Raw genomic sequence first — 19,243 nt, forward strand, 5'->3', positions numbered from 1 at the left:
ATAGTGCCGCTACACCGTGTATATATCTATGGTGCTGCTATACCGTGTATATATCTATGGTGCTGCTATACCGTGTATATATCTATGGTGCTGCTATATTGTATATATATATGGTGCCTCTATACCGTGTATATATCTATGGTGCTGCTATACCGTGTATATATCTATGGTGCTGCTATATTGTATATATATATATGGTGCTGCTGTATTGTATATATCTATGGTGCTGCTATACCGTGTATATATATATATGGTGCCGCTATACCGTGTATATATCTATGGTGCGTGCTGCTATATTGTATATATATATGGTGCCTCTATACCGTGTATATATCTATGGTGCTGCTATATTGTATATATATATGGTGCCTCTATACCGTGTATATATCTATGGTACTATGTTACTATACATATAACAGGTAACCACTGTATTGTACACACATACATGGCACCATCACGCCGTACACATACATAGCACTGTATGAGGCCGGTACTGTATATAGTGTATGAGGACGGTACTGTATATACTGTATTAGCCGGGTAGTGTATGAGGACGGTACTGTATATACTGTATGAGGACTGTACTGTATATACTGTATGAGGACGGTACTGTATATACTGTATGAGGCCGGTACTGTATATAGTGTATGAGGACGGTACTGTATATACTGTATGAGGCCGGTACTGTATATAGTGTATGAGGACGGTACTGTATATACTGTATGAGGCCGGTACTGTATATACTGTATGAGGCCGGTACTGTATATACTGTATGAGGCCGGTACTGTATATACTGTATGAGGACGGGTACTGTATATACTGTATTAGCAGGGTACTGAATATACTGTATGAGGACGGTACTGTATATACTGTATGAGGACGGTACTGTATATACTGTATGAGGACGGTACTGTATATACTGTATGAGGACTGTACTGTATATACTATATGAGGACGGTACTGTATATACTGTATGAGGACGGTACTGTATATACTGTATGAGGACTGTACTGTATATGCTGTATGAGGACGGTACTGTATATACTGTATTAGCTGGGTAGTGTATGAGGACGGTACTGTATATACTGTATGAGGACGGTACTGTATATACTGTATGAGGACGGTACTGTATATACTGTATTAGCTGGGTAGTGTATGAGGACGGTACTGTATATACTGTATTAGCTGGGTAGTGTATGAGGACGGTACTGTATATACTGTATGAGGACGGTACTGTATATACTGTATGAGGCCGGTACTGTATATAGTGTATGAGGACGGTACTGTATATACTGTATGAGGACGGTACTGTATATGCAGCGAGCCAGGGTACTTGGAAGAGAGTGAGGGGGATGAGGAGAGGATGATGGTGGTAGTAGTCTCTCCTGAGTGTGGCGCTGAGCTCCTCAGTGAGGGGACGCCCCGGGGGCTGCAGAGTGAGGGTGTGCTATACCTGCAGGATGGCTGGATCTTGTCACGGTCACAGGTGGGCACGAGGGCTTCTACTGGTACAGGGGACTCTCTGGCGCTTCCCTGGGCTCTCTCCCTTCTGTGGGCTACTGCAGGGGTGTCTGGAGCGGGGCTGCACCTGTGTGTAAGGTGGTCGGTGGTGTGGACCTGTAGTTCCCCCGGGGCCAACCCCAAATACTGCTGTCCGGTACAATGGCCCTTGGAGGTGGTGTGGTGCAGATAACCAGGACAACAGGGAGACAAGGAGGGAGGCAGTGTAACAACAACTCCTTTACTGATAGACTTGCGGGTGTTATACAGTCCTGTGGCATACAGCGGTGACTACTGGCGGCTTTCACCCGGTAACTGCGCTTGTGGAGAGTCTGGTGGTGTGTGGAGAGATGATGGTGGTGCGTGGAGAGATGATGGCGGTGTGTGGAGAGATGATGGCGGTGTGTGGAGAGATGGTGGCGGTGTGTGGAGAGATGATGGTGGCGGTGTGTGGAGAGATGATGGTGGCGGTGTGTGGAGAGATGATGGTGGCGGTGTGTGGAGAGATGATGGTGGCGGTGTGTGGAGAGATGATGGTGGCGGTGTGTGGAGAGATGATGGCGGTGTGTGGAGAGATGATGGCGGTGTGTGGAGAGATGATGGCGGTGTGTGGAGAGATGATGATGGTGTGTGGAGAGTCTGGTGGTGTGTGGAGAGATGATGGTGGTGTGTGGAGAGATGATGGCGGTGTGTGGAGAGATGATGATGGTGTGTGGAGAGTCTGGTGGTGTGTGGAGAGATGATGGTGGTGTGTGGAGAGATGATGGCGGTGTGTGGAGAGATGATGGTGGTGTGTGGAGAGATGATGGCGGTGTGTGGAGAGATGATGGTGGTGTGTGGAGAGATGATGGCGGTGTGTGGAGAGATGATGATGGTGTGTGGAGAGATGATGGCGGTGTGTGGAGAGATGATGGCGGTGTGTGGAGAGATGATGGCGGTGTGTGGAGAGTCTGGTGGTGTGTGGAGAGATGATGGTGGTGTGTGGAGAGATGATCGGCCTCAGATCCTGGACTGTCAGTACGTGTGGGACGCTGGTGGGCACTGTGATCCTGTGGACCTCTCCCCCAATGGTGCTTGCGTCTGTGTTTCCCTCCCTGTCAGCTAGAGAGCTTCCTGCTCAGGTTACTGGGCCGGGCCTTAGGCCACAACTTACGGGTCCCAGAGGTATCCAGGGGTCCTAGTAAATCTTACCCCCCCCCTCCCCCCGAATTCAGGAAGATGGGTGCAGAGGCCTACGTTAACTCTGCTCCCTTTTACAGCCACGTCCGTCCACTTAGGGTGTCGGTCTTTAGGATCCCCACTGACTGTATGAGTGCTGGCCCTTTCCTGAGGGGGTACCTGACAAACTGTCTCTCAGAGTATCTCTCTTCTCCTCTCACCTCCAGCTGTTTTCTCTGGCTGCTCTGTTGGTAGTAATCTCTCTTCTTCCCCTCAGCAGCTTCTCTCTGTGGTGATGGTCTCTCATGAGGTGATGTTGTTCCCTCAGCAGCTTCTCTCTGTGGTGATGGTCTATCATGAGGTGATGTTGTTCCCTCAGCAGCTTTGCTCTGTGGTGATGGTCTCTCATGAGGTGATGTTGTTCCCTCAGCAGCTTCTCTCTGTGGTGATGGTCTCTCATGAGGTGATGTTCCCTTAGCAGCTTCTCTCTGTGGTGATGGTCTCTCATGAGGTGATGTTGTTCCCTCAGCAGCTTTGCTCTGTGGTGATGGTCTCTCATGAGGTGATGTTGTTCCCTCAGCAGCTTCTCTCTGTGGTGATGGTCTCTCATGAGGTGATGTTGTTCCCTCTGCAGCTTCTCTCTGTGGTGATGGTCTCTCCTGAGGTGATGTTGTTCCCTCAGCAGCTTCTCTCTGTGGTGATGGTCTCTCCTGAGGTCATGTTGTTCCCTCAGCAGCTTCTCTCTGTGGTGATGGTCTCTCCTGAGGTGATGTTGTTCCCTCAGCAGCTTCTCTCTGTGGTGATGGTCTCACATGAGGTGATGTTGTTCTCTGAGCAGCTTCTCTCTGTGGTGATGGTCTCTCCTGAGGTGATGTTGTTCCCTCAGCAGCTTCTCTCTGTGGTGATGGTCTCACATGAGGTGATGTTGTTCCCTCAGCAGCTTCTCTCTGTGGTGATGGTCTCTCATGAGGTGATGTTGTTCCCTCAGCAGCTTCTCTCTGTGGTGATGGTCTCTCCTGAGGTGATGTTGTTCCCTCAGCAGCTTCTCTCTGTGGTGATGGTCTCTCATGAGGTGATATTGTTCCCTCAGCAGCTAGTCACTTGTCTCAGCTAAACACTGCAACTGCCTACCTTTTATAGGGGGCCTATTTGCATACCCCGCCCACTTGCTGGCACTTTCTAGGCTTATAACACTAGCTAGAGCAGTTCCCACTAAGGACAGTAGGTGTCGCTGTTTTGTGTGGTGGGCAGTGAAAAGCATGTAACCCATTCTATGCCTGCCAGTTACTGGTACAGAGAAATACACAGAACAGTTTAATAGAAGACATATTAACTCCTAGAATATATAACAAAACACTTGTTGACAGGTGCCGTCCTCAGCCAATCCACAGGGATTACGCTCTGGTATACTACATAATTCCCCCTCTAAAAATAAGCCGGCCTCGGCGACGGGTTGGGGCGAGGATAAACTGACTGTATGAGTGCTGGCCCTTTCCTGAGGGGGTACCTGACAAACTGTCTCTCAGAGTATCTCTCTTCTCCTCTCACCTCCAGCTGTTTTCTCTGGCTGCTCTGTTGGTAGTAATCTCTCTTCTTCCCCTCAGCAGATTTGCTCTGTGGTGATGGTCTCTCATGAGGTGATGTTGTTCCCTCAGCAGCTTCTCTCTGTGGTGATGGTCTCTCATGAGGTGATGTTGTTCCCTCAGCAGCTTCTCTCTGTGGTGATGGTCTCTCATGAGGTGATGTTCCCTTAGCAGCTTCTCTCTGTGGTGATGGTCTCTCATGAGGTGATGTTGTTCCCTCAGCAGCTTTGCTCTGTGGTGATGGTCTCTCATGAGGTGATGTTGTTCCCTCAGCAGCTTCTCTCTGTGGTGATGGTCTCTCATGAGGTGATGTTGTTCCCTCTGCAGCTTCTCTCTGTGGTGATGGTCTCTCCTGAGGTGATGTTGTTCCCTCAGCAGCTTCTCTCTGTGGTGATGGTCTCTCCTGAGGTCATGTTGTTCCCTCAGCAGCTTCTCTCTGTGGTGATGGTCTCTCCTGAGGTGATGTTGTTCCCTCAGCAGCTTCTCTCTGTGGTGATGGTCTCACATGAGGTGATGTTGTTCCCTGAGCAGCTTCTCTCTGTGGTGATGGTCTCTCCTGAGGTGATGTTGTTCCCTCAGCAGCTTCTCTCTGTGGTGATGGTCTCACATGAGGTGATGTTGTTCCCTCAGCAGCTTCTCTCTGTGGTGATGGTCTCTCATGAGGTGATGTTGTTCCCTCAGCAGCTTCTCTCTGTGGTGATGGTCTCTCCTGAGGTGATGTTGTTCCCTCAGCAGCTTCTCTCTGTGGTGATGGTCTCTCATGAGGTGATATTGTTCCCTCAGCAGCTAGTCACTTGTCTCAGCTAAACACTGCAACTGCCTACCTTTTATAGGGGGCCTATTTGCATACCCCGCCCACTTGCTGGCACTTTCTAGGCTTATAACACTAGCTAGAGCAGTTCCCACTAAGGACAGTAGGTGTCGCTGTTTTGTGTGGTGGGCAGTGAAAAGCATGTAACCCATTCTATGCCTGCCAGTTACTGGTACAGAGAAATACACAGAACAGTTTAATAGAAGACATATTAACTCCTAGAATATATAACAAAACACTTGTTGACAGGTGCCGTCCTCAGCCAATCCACAGGGATTACGCTCTGGTATACTACATAATTCCCCCTCTGAAAATAAGCCGGCCTCGGCGACGGGTTGGGGCGAGGATAAAAGCTGGAAACACAAATGAAAGGCACCATACCTGTTTACGATAAGTGTAAAAGTTTGGTTATGCCCATAGGCAAATATAGTGCAAACAACTCTGCAAACATAGTGGGCTCCTGCCCAACAGGGAACTCTTATAGTCTCTCTATTGGCACTTAGCACAGCGTCCATATTAGAGTGCTCCTTTTGAATAAGTAATACACATGGCTGCAATAATAGGGTAATAGTGCAAACAAACTCTTTGGCACTTGACCTGGGTAGCGTCCACTAAAGTCTCTGGGTTAAAGTTGAACACTGGGATGGGCAGTCCATGGCATTCGTGTGTCTATTTTAACACACTAAACCCCCCCCAAAAAACATAACCCCCTCAAAACAATAGCACTTTGATGCAATAATGTGAAATAATCACTTTCATGGTGTAAGAACCAGGCACTTTACATAAATGAAAAGAACGTTGCAGCACACATAAAACTTTGTGTAAGTAGGATTAGAATCATGGCAGATGCCAGGCACACATTACTTAAACGTTGCAGTAAACAGTTAACTCTTTGCAGTGTCTGAGGTAACTAGGGCATTCCTGCCAACAATGGGTTAAACAGTACCTCAGTCAAATTCAGCACAACAGTTGCTGATAAAGAGCCAAGATGGCGGCTCTGCCCTTAGTGCTGGATAAGGGCGGTCACTCCTCTCCTGGTGGGAACAGTGGGAAAGCCGGAAGCTGTGCTGCTGCTACTCCAGATGGTGTGGGGGATGAAGGACTCAGCCGAGACTCCTGTAGGCACTGCTTTTACCTCTCCGGGAGCAGCACCGGAACCACTGAGCACCTTCACCCCTGGCGCTAAGTGCATATGCCAGATGGCGTTCGCCTCCACAATAGTGGTGGTGGCAACATCCCGGACACCCGGAGGGCTGGTGGTCCAGGTTACTGTAGACACAGGCTTTTCAACCACCAGGGTGGCCTCTGTCGGTGCGGTCGGTACCTCTGGGGTGACTGTGGGTACCGCTGAAGCTGGTATAACCGCTGGAGCTGGGACAGTAGGAACCGGAGCAGGCGGGGCCGCTTCTGCAGCTACTGCTGGGGCTGAAGGGGGAGAAGGCGCTGGTTCAGCCGTGCTGTCGCTGGGAGCACTCCCATCAGAGTCTGAGGGCGATAGCGGCAACAGACGTAGGCCCTCCGGGGTCTCACAGAGGGCTACGGAGGGTCTGTGGGGGTCCTCCGATCAGTCCTCGTCCAAGTCGCTATAAGGTAGGTCGGGGCGTTTTACTGAAGCACGGTGCACGAAATACCACTTGGGCCCGTGGTTATGTTCAATAAGCCCATACCCCCGGTCCCGGCTGAACTCACGTACTGTCCCTTGCAGCAGTAAGGGGCATGTGTCTTTCTCGGTGGGCTCCCTCAGCCTCTGGTGGATCTCCCGCTCACGGTCCACTTGCTCCTTATAGAACTGCCAGTACTTCTCGTCAGCTGCGGTGCGTGTCTGCTGTCGAGGTTGGGTCCCCTGGACCGTACAGGCTTCCCGGATCTCGGTGAGGATCTGCTGCAGGCAGTCTTCGTCTCCAAAGAACCATTTTGGTGACAGATTCCTCCGGGCTCGGTGGCCGACCGTCCATCAATCTGGGTTGGATCGCAGCCCCTTCCTCCCAGGGGATGACAGGAACTTGGCGTGGTGGAGCCTCTAGCGCCTCTGCGAAGTCTGGCTTGGTAGTCTCAAGCGCTGCGTCCGGAGGCATACTAATGCAGACCTGCTCCAAGGAGTGAGAGACAGGCTGCGGCTCAGGCATGCCGTCTGGGTTGGCGGACATGGCGGTTGCAGGAACTCCAGTCTCGGGTTGCTGATTGCTCGCCATGCTGCTCACTACTGAACCCCCTTCTTTGCCAGGCGGTCCAGGCTCCGCCCACTTCCTGTGTGGGACGGAGGCACTCTTTTTCCTATGGGGCTGGGACTCACCCTAGATGGCGGCACACATTGGACTTTGGAAGCGCTGTCTGTGCAGACCTCTAGGAGACTTGGCGGGCAACCGTTGCTGTCGTGGCGCTGCTGCGTAACTGCTCGGAGGTGAGGCGGGACTTACACTTTTCTGCGCTTCAGCGGAGCTGTAGTTAACCCCTTGAGGGGCGGTGCGCTGCGACTGTGACGCAGCAAACAAATCCTTCTTCTCTAGGATACTGGCAAAGTAAAGGTGGCACAGTGAAGCAAATATGGTGGCTTGTAAAGTCTCTTTCAATAAAGCAAGGTCCATGCTGTACATCTGTAAATCCACACACAGGGAAATGGGTTCCATCTTCCCCCTCTTTTAAGTAAAGTTTCTCTCAGGCAAAACAGCTCAGTAAAACAGTAGCAGAAACACTTTAGCAGTCTTTTCTCACAAGCAGCATACAGTTAAAGTCTCTGTGGGTACAAGGTCCCCCCTCTTTTGCGGTTAGCACACACTTGAGGGTGGTTTTCTCACAGCTGAGGTGTTGGTACTTTGTGACAGGCACACAGCCTATCCTGTTCATGACGCCAAAGAGAACTGTGCAGCGAGCCGGGGTAATGGGAAGAGAGTGAGGGGAATGAGGAGAGGATGATGGTGGTAGTAGTCTCTCCTGAGTGTGGCGCTGAGCTCCTCAGTGAGGGGACGCACCGAGGACTGCAGAGTGAGGGTGTGCTGTACCTGCAGGATGGCTGGATCTTGTCATGGTCACAGGTGGGCACAAGGGCTTCTGCTGGTACAGGAGGACTCTCTGGCGCTTCCCGGGTATCACACTCTCTTCTGTGGGCTACTGCAGAGGTTCCTATAGGGAGCTGCACCTGTGTGTAAGGTGGTCAGTGATGTGGACTGGTAGTTCCCCCGGGGCCAACCCCAAATACTGCTGTCCGGTACAATGGCCCTTGATGGTGGTGTGGTGCAGATAACCGGGACAACAGGGAGACAAGGAGGGAGGCAGTGTAACAACAACTCCTTTACCGATAGACTTGCAGTTGTTTTACAGTCCTGTGGCATACAGCGGTGACTACTGGCGGCTTTGACTGGGTTACTGCGCTTGTGGAGAGTCTGGTGGTGTGTGGAGAGATGGTCGTGGTGTGTGGAGAGATGGTCGTGGTGTGTGGAGAGATGATGGCGGTGTGTGGAGAGATGGTGGCGGTGTGTGGAGAGATGGTGGCGGTGTGTGGAGAGATGGCGGCGGTGTGTGGAGAGATGATGGTGGTGTGTGGAGAGATGATGGTGGTGTGTGGAGAGGTGATCGGCCTCAGATCCTGGTCTGTTAGTACGTGTGGGACGCTGGTGGGCACTGTGATCCTGTGGACCTCTTCCCCAATGGTGCTTGCGTCTGTGTTTCCCTCACAGTCTGCTAGGGAGCTTCCTGCTTTAGTTACTGGGCCAGGCCTTAGGCCACAACTTTCGGGTCCCAGAGGTATCCAGGGGTCCTAGTAAATCTTACCCCCCCCCCCCCCCCCCCCGAATTCAGGAAGATGGGTGCAGAGGCCTACGTTAACTCTGCTCCCTTTTACAGCCAAGTCCATCCACTTACGGTGTCGGTCTTTAGGATTCCCACTGACTGTATGAGTGCTAGCCCTTTCCTGAGGGGGTACCTGACAAACTGTCTCTCAGAGTATCTCTCTTCTCCTCTCACCTCCAGCTGTTTTCTTTGGCTGCTCTGTTGGTAGTAATCTCTCTTGTTCCCTCAGCAGCTTCTCTCTGTGGTGATGGTCTCTCATGAGGTCATGTTGTTTCCTCAGCAGCTTCTCTCTGTGGTGATGGTCTCTCCTGAGGTCATGTTGTTTCCTCAGCAGCTTCTCTCTGTGGTGATGGTCTCTCCTGAGGTCATGTTGTTCCCTCAGCAGCTTCTCTCTGTGGTGATGGTCTCTCCTGAGGTGATGTTGTTCCCTCAGCAGCTTCTCTTTGTAGTGATGGTCTATCATGAGGTGATGTTGTTCCCTCAGCAGCTTCTCTCTGTGGTGATGGTCTCTCATGAGGTGATGTTGTTCCCTCAGCAGCTTCTCTCTGTGGTGATGGTCTCTCATGAGGTGATGTTGTTCCCTCTGCAGCTTCTCTCTGTGGTGATGGTCTCTCATGAGGTGATGTTGTTCCCTCTGCAGCTTCTCTCTGTGGTGATGGTCTCTCATGAGGTGATGTTGTTCCCTCTGCAGCTTCTCTCTGTGGTGATGGTCTCTCATGAGGTGATGTTGTTCCCTCAGCAGCTTCTCTTTGTGGTGATGGTCTCTCATGAGGTGATGTTGTTCCCTCAGCAGCTTCTCTCTGTGGTGATGGTCTCTCATGAGGTGATGTTGTTCCCTCAGCAGCTTCTCTCTGTGGTGATGGTCTCTCATGAGGTGATGTTGTTCCCTCAGCAGCTAGTCACTTGTCTCAGCTAAACACTGCAACTGCCAACCTTTTATGGGGGGCCTATTTGCATACCCCGCCCACTTGCTGGCACTTTCTAGGCTTACAACACTAGCTAGAGCAGTTCCCACTAAAGACAGTAGGTGTCGCTGTTGTGTGCAGTGAAAAGCATGTAACCCATTCCCTGTCTGCCAGTTACACTGGTACAGAGAAATACACAGAACAGTTTAATATAAGACATATTACCTCATAGAATATATAACAAAACTCTTGACAGGTGCCGTCCTCAGCCCAGCCACAGGGATTACGCTCTGGTATACTACATATATACTGTATTAGTCGGGTACTGTATGAGGACGGTACTGTATATAGTGTATGAGGACGGTACTCTATATACTGTGATTGATTGTAGATACACCGCACCGCTAGAAAACAGTCCTTGGTATGGAGGATGAAAGGACACAAAGGAACTCCGAAAACGCTCTGCATATAAAGGTGTCCAGCAAGATACCAGGGTGCTAGCAAACGAGTGAAGTCCATCCAATGCAATACAAAAGAAAAAAGAATTTCCAGCACTCACCGGTCCATGAAGCAGGGACAGTGGCTCTGAGACCCGAAATCCACAATGATTCTTTACAAAGCAGTACTTTATGTCTGTCTAGACCAGGAGCAACAGGTTTAATATGTTCTAACCCCATGAATCTCAGGCTTTTGGGATCACCAGAGTTCAGTACGACGTGGTTAATTAACCGAACGCCTTTACCTGTTCGTATAGAATAAAGGTGCTCTTTAAATCTCAGCCACAAGGGCCTCTTGCTTTTACCAATGTAGAAAAAATTACACGAGCAGGTAATGGCGTATACGGTAAATGTGGTACGGCAAGTTATGAAATCTTTAATAAAACATTCTTTGCCTCCTAATCGTATATAAGCCGTGTTATTCATTTGGCAAGAGTATTTGCACTGGCCGCAACATCTATTCCCCTCAGGGAGAGTACCTGACAGCCAATTGCTCGTGCTTTCTTGGTCAGTGTTCACACTGAGTACATCACCTATTGTTTTGTTTTTCCTATACGATATGCAGGGTTTTCGGATCGCAATTTCTCTTAGATCCAGGACCTCTTCCAAAAGAAACCAGTGCCTGTGGATGGTTTTCTGTATTACATCATTGAGAATTTTGAAAAATAAAATTAAACCTTCTCTCTGCACTAACAGTAGTCTTGGATTTTAGCAATGCGTTGCGGTCCAAATTATTAGCACGAGTACGAGCCTCTTGGACAAGTTTAGCAGGGTAACCCCCCGCCTACAAGTCTCTCCTCCAGATCGGCGTCGGCTTTCTGAAGACAGATGTCACTATCTTCTGGTTCGAGGTAGACACTTGAACGTCTAAAAAATCTAAAGAAAGTCCACCAAAATTATATGTGAAAAACATGTAAACGTGGAGACGTGATTGCAAGCGTTGAGGTATGACACAAAATCAATCAATAAATCCCTGGAACCGTCCCAAATAATAAAAATATCATCCACATAACAGTGGTATGTTTGATGTAACGAATGTATGGATTCAATAAAGAATAAATATCATCGTATTCCAGTTTGGCAAGAAAGAGGTTGGCATTCGTACAGGAGACCGGCGTGGCCAAGGCAGTGCCCATCTCCTGACAATACCAACCCCTCTCATAGAGGAACACATTATTATTCAAAACAAAAAGGAGAACTTCTTTAACAAAAGATCTAAAATCTAACAACTGTATATACTGTATGAAGACGGTACTGTATATACTGTATGAGGACGGTACTGTATATACTGTATTAGCCGGGTACTGTATATACTGTATGAGGCCGGGTACTGTATATACTGTATGAGGACGGTACTGTATATACTGTATGAGGACTGTACTGTATATAGTGTGTGAGGCCGGTACTGTATATACTGTATGAGGACGGTACTGTATATACTGTATGAGGACGGTACTGTATTAGCCGGGTACTGTATATACTGAATGAGCACGGTACTGTATATACTGTATGAGGACGGTACTGTATATACTGTATGAGGACTGTACTGTATATAGTGTGTGAGGCCGGTACTGTATATACTGTATGAGGCCGGGTACTGTATATACTGTATGAGGACGGTACTGTATATACTATATGAGGACAGTACTGTATATAATGTATTAGCCGGGTACTGTATATACTGTATGAGGCCGGTACTGTATATAGTGTATGAGGCCGGTACTGTATATACTGTATGAGGCAGGTACTATATGAGGCAGGTACTGTATATACTGTATGAGGACTGTACTGTATATACTGTATGAGGACTGTACTGTATATACTGTATGAGGACAGTACTGTATATACTGTATGAGGACTGTACTGTATATACTATATGAGGACAGTACTGTATATAATGTATTAGCCGGGTACTGTATATACTGTATGAGGCAGGTACTATATGAGGCCGGTACTGTATATACTGTATGAGGCAGGTACTGTATATACTGTATGAGGACAGTACTGTATATAATGTATTAGCCGGGTACTGTATATACTGTATGAGGCAGGTACTATATGAGGACGGTACTGTATATACTGTATGAGGCCGGTACTGTATATACTGTATGAGGACGGTACAGTATATACTGTATGAGGACTGTACTGTATATACTATATGAGGACAGTACTGTATATACTGTATGAGGACTGTACTGTATATACTATATGAGGACTGTACTGTATATACTATATGAGGACAGTACTGTATATAATGTATTAGCCGGGTACTGTATATACTGTATGAGGCAGGTACTGTATATACTGTATGAGGACTGTACTGTATATACTATATGAGGACAGTACTGTATATAATGTATTAGCCGGGTACTGTATATACTGTATGAGGCAGGTACTATATGAGGACGGCACTGTATATACTGTATGAGGCCGGTACTGTATATACTGTATGAGGACAGTACTGTATATAATGTATTAGCCGGGTACTGTATATACTGTATGAGGCAGGTACTATATGAGGACGGTACTGTATATACTGTATTAGCCGGGTACTGTATATACTGTATGAGGACGGCACTGTATATACTGTATGAGGCCGGTACTGTATATACTGTATGAGGACGGTACTGTATATACTGTATGAGGACTGTACTGTATATACTGTGTGAGGACTGTACTGTATATACTATATGAGGACAGTACTGTATATACTATATGAGGACGGTACTGTATATACTGTATGAGGACAGTACTGTATATAATGTATTAGCCGGGTACTGTATATACTGTATGAGGCCGGTACTGTATATACTGTATGAGGACGGTACAGTATATACTGTATGAGGACTGTACTGTATATACTATATGAGGACAGTACTGTATATACTGTATGAGGACTGTACTGTATATACTATATGAGGACAGTACTGTATATACTGTATGAGGACTGTACTGTATATACTGTATGAGGACGGTACTGTATATACTATATGAGGACAGTACTGTATATAATGTATTAGCCGGGTACTGTATATACTGTATGAGGCAGGTACTGTATATACTGTATGAGGACTGTACTGTATATACTGTATGAGGACAGTACTGTATATAATGTATTAGCCGGGTACTGTATATACTGTATGAGGCAGGTACTGTATGAGGACGGCACTGTATATAATGTATTAGCCGGGTACTGTATATACTGTATGAGGCAGGTACTATATGAGGACGGCACTGTATATAATGTATTAGCCGGGTACTGTATATACTGTATGAGGCAGGTACAATATGAGGACAGTACTGTATATAATGTATTAGCCAGGCAGGGCCGTATTTACCACTAGGCACCCGTGGTCCGGTGCCTAGGGCAGCACCTTGCAGGGGGAAGAAAACACATTTTTAGTTATTTTTATTTTTTTTGTCTCCCACATCCTGTTTAGACTTGCCAGCAAATCTAGTGTCTTTTCAAAGGGGGGGTGGGGGTTTGGGGTATGGTGGTATTGGTCAGGTCTGCTGTAGAGGTGGTAAATATGATGCCTGGAGCTATTACCTACCAATCTACCAATCTTGTGGTGAAATTTGTTGATGTTTTTAGCAGTTAAAAACCATGAGAAATGTGATTCAGACAATAATTTTACATGTAGAGAAATGCATATGGCCGAAACCACCTCCCATTTCTTCATGATGCTGACTGGTGCGTGAAGATGGGGCGGCTTCAGGTTTACTGCCTAGTGCAGCAGCAGCTATTAATACGGCCCTGTAGCCAGGTACTGTATATACTGTATGAGGACGGTACTGTATATAATGTATGAGGCCGGGTACTGTATATACTGTGTGAGGCCGGTACTGTATATACTGTGTGAGGCCGGGTACTGTATATACTGTGTATGAGGACGGTACTGTATATACTGTATTAGCCGGGTAGTGTATATACTTTGTGAGGACTGTACTGTATATACTGTATGAGGACGGTACTGTATATACTGTGTGAGGCCGGTACTGTATATACTGTATGAGGCCGGTACTGTATATACTGTATGAGGCCGGGTACTGTATATACTGTGTGAGGCCGGTACTGTATATACTGTGTGAGGCCGGGTACTGTATATACTGTGTATGAGGACGGTACTGTATATACTGTATTAGCCGGGTAGTGTATATACTTTGTGAGGACTGTACTGTATATACTGTATGAGGACGGTACTGTATATACTGTGTGAGGCCGGTACTGTATATACTGTATGAGGCCGGTACTGTATATACTGTATGAGGCCGGTACTGTATATACTGTATGAGGCCGGTACTGTATATACTGTATGAGGACTGTACTGTATATACTGTATGAGGCCGGTACTGTATATACTGTATGAGGACGGTACTGTATATACTGTGTATGAGGACGGTACTGTATATACTGTATGAGGCCGGTACTGTATATACTGTATGAGGACTGTACTGTATATAGTGTATGAGGACGGTACTGTATATACTGTATGAGGACTGTACTGTATATACTGTATGAGGACTGTACTGTATATAGTGTATGAGGACGGTACTGTATATACTGTATGAGGCCGGTACTGTATATACTGTATGAGGCCGGTACTGTATATACTGTATGAGGACTGTACTGTATATACTGTATGAGGCCGGTACTGTATATACTGTGTGAGGCCGGTACTGTATATACTATATGAGGCCGGTACTGTATATACTGTATGAGGACTGTACTGTATATACTATATGAGGACGGTACTGTATATACTATATGAGGACTGTACTGTATATACTGTATGAGGCCGGTACTGTATATACTGTATGAGGACAGTACTGTATATAATGTATTAGCCGGGTACTGTATATACTGTATGAGGCAGGTACTATATGAGGACGGTACTGTATATACTGTATGAGGACGGTACTGTATATACTGTATGAGGCCGGTACTGTATATACTGTATGAGGACGGTACTGTATATACTGTATGAGGACGGTACTGTATATACTGTATGAGGACGGTACTGTATATACTGTGTGAGGCCGGTACTGTATATACTGTATGAGGACTGTACTGTATATACTGTATGAGGCCGGTACTGTATATACTGTATGAGGCCGGTACTGTATATACTGTATGAGGCCGGTACTGTATATACTGTATGAGGACGGTACTGTATATACTGTATGAGGCCGGTACTGTATATACTATATGAGGACGGTACTGTATATACTGTATGAGAACGGTACTGTATATAGTGTATGAGGCCGGTACTGTATATACTGTATGAGGACTGTACTGTATATACTGTATGAGGCCGGTACTGTATATACTGTATTAGCCGGGTATTGTATGAGGCAGGTACTGTATATAGTGTATGAGGACGGTACTGTATATAGTGTATGAGGACGTACTGTATATACTGTATGAGGCCGGTACTGTATATACTGTGTGAGGACTGTACTGTATATACTGTATGAGGACGGTACTGTATATACTGTATGAGGACTGTACTGTATATACTGTATGAGGACTGTACTGTATATACTGTGTGAGGACTGTACTGTATATACTGTATGAGGCCGGTACTGTATATACTGTATGAGGCCGGTACTGTATATACTGTGTATAAGGACGGTACTGTATATACTGTGTGAGGACTGTACTGTATATACTGTATGAGGACGGTACTGTATATACTGTGTGAGGACTGTACTGTATATACTGTATGAGGCCGGTACTGTATATAGTGTATGAGGACGTACTGTATATATTGTATGAGGACGGTACTGTATATACTGTATGAGGACGGTACTGTATATACTGTGTGAGGACGGTACTGTATATACTGTATGAGGACGGTACTGTATATACTGTATGAGGCCGGTACTGTATATACTATATGAGGACGGTACTGTATATACTGTATGAGAACGGTACTGTATATAGTGTATGAGGCCGGTACTGTATATAGTGTATGAGGCCGGTACTGTATATACTGTATGAGGACTGTACTGTATATACTGTATGAGGCCGGTACTGTATATACTATATGAGGACTGTACTGTATATAATGTATTAGCCGGGTATTGTATGAGGCAGGTACTGTATATAGTGTATGAGGACGTACTGTATATACTGTATGAGGCCGGTACTGTATATAGTGTGTGAGGCCGGTACTGTATATACTGTATGAGGACGGTACTGTATATACTGTATGAGGACTGTACTGTATATACTGTATGAGGCCGGTACTGTATATACTGTATGAGGACTGTACTGTATATACTGTATGAGGACGTACTGTATATACTATATGAGGACTGTACTGTATATACTGTATGAGGACTGTACTGTATATACTGTATGAGGACGGTACTGTATATACTGTATGAGGACTGTACTGTATATACTGTGTGAGGACTGTACTGTATATACTATATGAGGACGGTACTGTATATAGTGTATGAGGACGGTACTGTATATACTGTATGAGGACTGTACTGTATATACTGTATGAGGACGTACTGTATATACTATATGAGGACGGTACTGTATATACTGTGTGAGGACTGTACTGTATATACTGTATGAGGACGGTACTGTATATACTGTATGAGGACTGTACTGTATATACTGTGTGAGGACTGTACTGTATATACTGTATGAGGACTGTACTGTATATACTGTGTGAGGACTGTACTGTATATACTGTATGAGGCCGGTACTGTATATACTGTATGAGGCCGGTACTGTATATACTGTGTATAAGGACGGTACTGTATATACTGTGTGAGGACTGTACTGTATATACTGTATGAGGCCGGTACTGTATATAGTGTATGAGGACTGTACTGTATATACTGTATGAGGACTGTACTGTATATACTGTGTGAGGACTGTACTGTATATACTGTGTGAGGACTGTACTGAATATACTGTATGAGGACGGTACAGTATATACTGTATGAGGACTGTACTGTATATACTGTATGAGGACTGTACTGTATATACTGTATGAGGCCGGTACTGTATATACTGTGTGAGGCCGGTACTGTATATAGTGTATGAGGACGTACTGTATATACTGTATGAGGACGGTACTGTATATACTGTATGAGGACAGTACTGTATATAATGTATGAGGACGGTACTGTATATACTGTATGAGGACGGTACTGTATATAGTGTATGAGGACTGTACTGTATATAATGTATGAGGACGGTACTGTATATACTGTATGAGGACGGTACTGTATATACTGTATGAGGACGGTACTGTATATACTGTATGAGGACAGTACTGTATATAATGTATTAGCCGGGTACTGTATATACTGTGTGAGGCCGGTACTGTATATAGTGTATGAGGACGTACTGTATATACTGTATGAGGACAGTACTGTATATAATGTATTAGCCGGGTACTGTATATACTGTATGAGGACAGTACTGTATATAATGTATGAGGACGGTACTGTATATACTGTATGAGGACGGTACTGTATATAGTGTGTGAGGACGGTACTGTATATACTGTATGAGGACGGTACTGTATATAGTGTGTGAGGACGGTACTGTATATACTGTATGAGGACGGTACTGTATATACTGTATGAGGACGGTACTGTATATAGTGTATGAGGAGTGTACTGTATATAATGTATGAGGACGGTACTGTATATACTGTATGAGGACGGTACTGTATATGCTGTATGAGGACGGTACTGTATATACTGTGTATGAGGCCGGGTACTGTATATACTGTATGAGGACGGTACTGTATATACTGTATGAGGACGGTACTGTATATAATGTATGAGGACAGTACTGTATATACTGTATGAGGACTGTACTGTATATACTGTATGAGGACAGTACTGTATATAATGTATTAGCCGGGTACTGTATATACTGTGTGAGGCCGGTACTGTATATAGTGTATGAGGACGTACTGTATATACTGTATGAGGCCGGTACTGTATATAGTGTATGAGGACGGTACTGTATATACTGTATGAGGACGGTACTGTATATACTGTATGAGGACAGTACTGTATATAATGTATGAGGACGGTACTGTATATAGTGTATGAGGACAGTACTGTATATACTGTATGAGGACTGTACTGTATATACTGTATGAGGACGGTACTGTATATACTGTATGAGGCCGGTACTGTATATACTGTATGAGGACGGTACTGTATATACTGTATGAGGCCGGTACTGTATATAGTGTATGAGGACGGTACTGTATATACTGTATGAGGACGGTACTGTATATACTGTATGAGGACAGTACTGTATATAATGTATGAGGACGGTACTGTATATACTGTATGAGGACGGTACTGTATATACTGTATGAGGACGGTACTGTATATACTCATACCTCCCAACAGTCCCGTTTTCGGGGTTCTGTCCCGCGGTCCCGGAACGGCCCCCCGTGTCCCGCATTTTAAGTGGCCCCAGCGAAAAAAACAATAAATCAGTTACTCACCTGTCCTCCGGTCCCAGCAGCTCCTCTCCCGGCAGAACGCGCACTCCCGTCATCCTCCGGGGCGGGCAGCGGGGGTACAGAGTCACTAACTGTACCGGAAGTGACCTGCTCATGAATCACTTCCGGTACTGTCAGTGTCTGTATACCCCGCTGCCCGCCCCGGAGGATGACGGGAGTGCGCGCTCTGCCGGAAGAGGAGCTGCTGGGACCGGAGGACAGGTGAGTTACTGGTTTATTGTTTTTGCCGCTGGTGCCACACTAATGGGGGGATTGGCTACTCTGTGGGGCGCTATATGGGGTATTGGCTACTATGTGGGGGGATTGGCTACTATGTGGGGCATATTTGGGGGATTGGCTACTATGTGGGGCATATATGGCGGCATTGTTTACTATGTGGGGCATATATGGGGCATTGGCTACTATGTGGGGCATATATGGGGGCATTGGCTACTATGTGGGCACTATATGGGGGATTGGCTACTATGTGGGGCATATATGGGGG

At 46.4% G+C, this 19,243-nt stretch overlaps 1 protein-coding gene across 1 annotated transcript in view; it reads left to right on the top strand.

The window, feature by feature from the left end:
- RBP3 (retinol binding protein 3) overlaps positions 1–19,243 on the top strand; it is a 64,999-nt gene that overhangs the window by 26,695 nt on the left and 19,061 nt on the right. The gene's annotated exons all lie outside the window — the stretch shown is intronic.

The sequence above is a fragment of the Dendropsophus ebraccatus genome, chromosome 8, assembly GCF_027789765.1.
Source record: "Dendropsophus ebraccatus isolate aDenEbr1 chromosome 8, aDenEbr1.pat, whole genome shotgun sequence".
Lineage (NCBI taxonomy): Eukaryota > Metazoa > Chordata > Amphibia > Anura > Hylidae > Dendropsophus > Dendropsophus ebraccatus.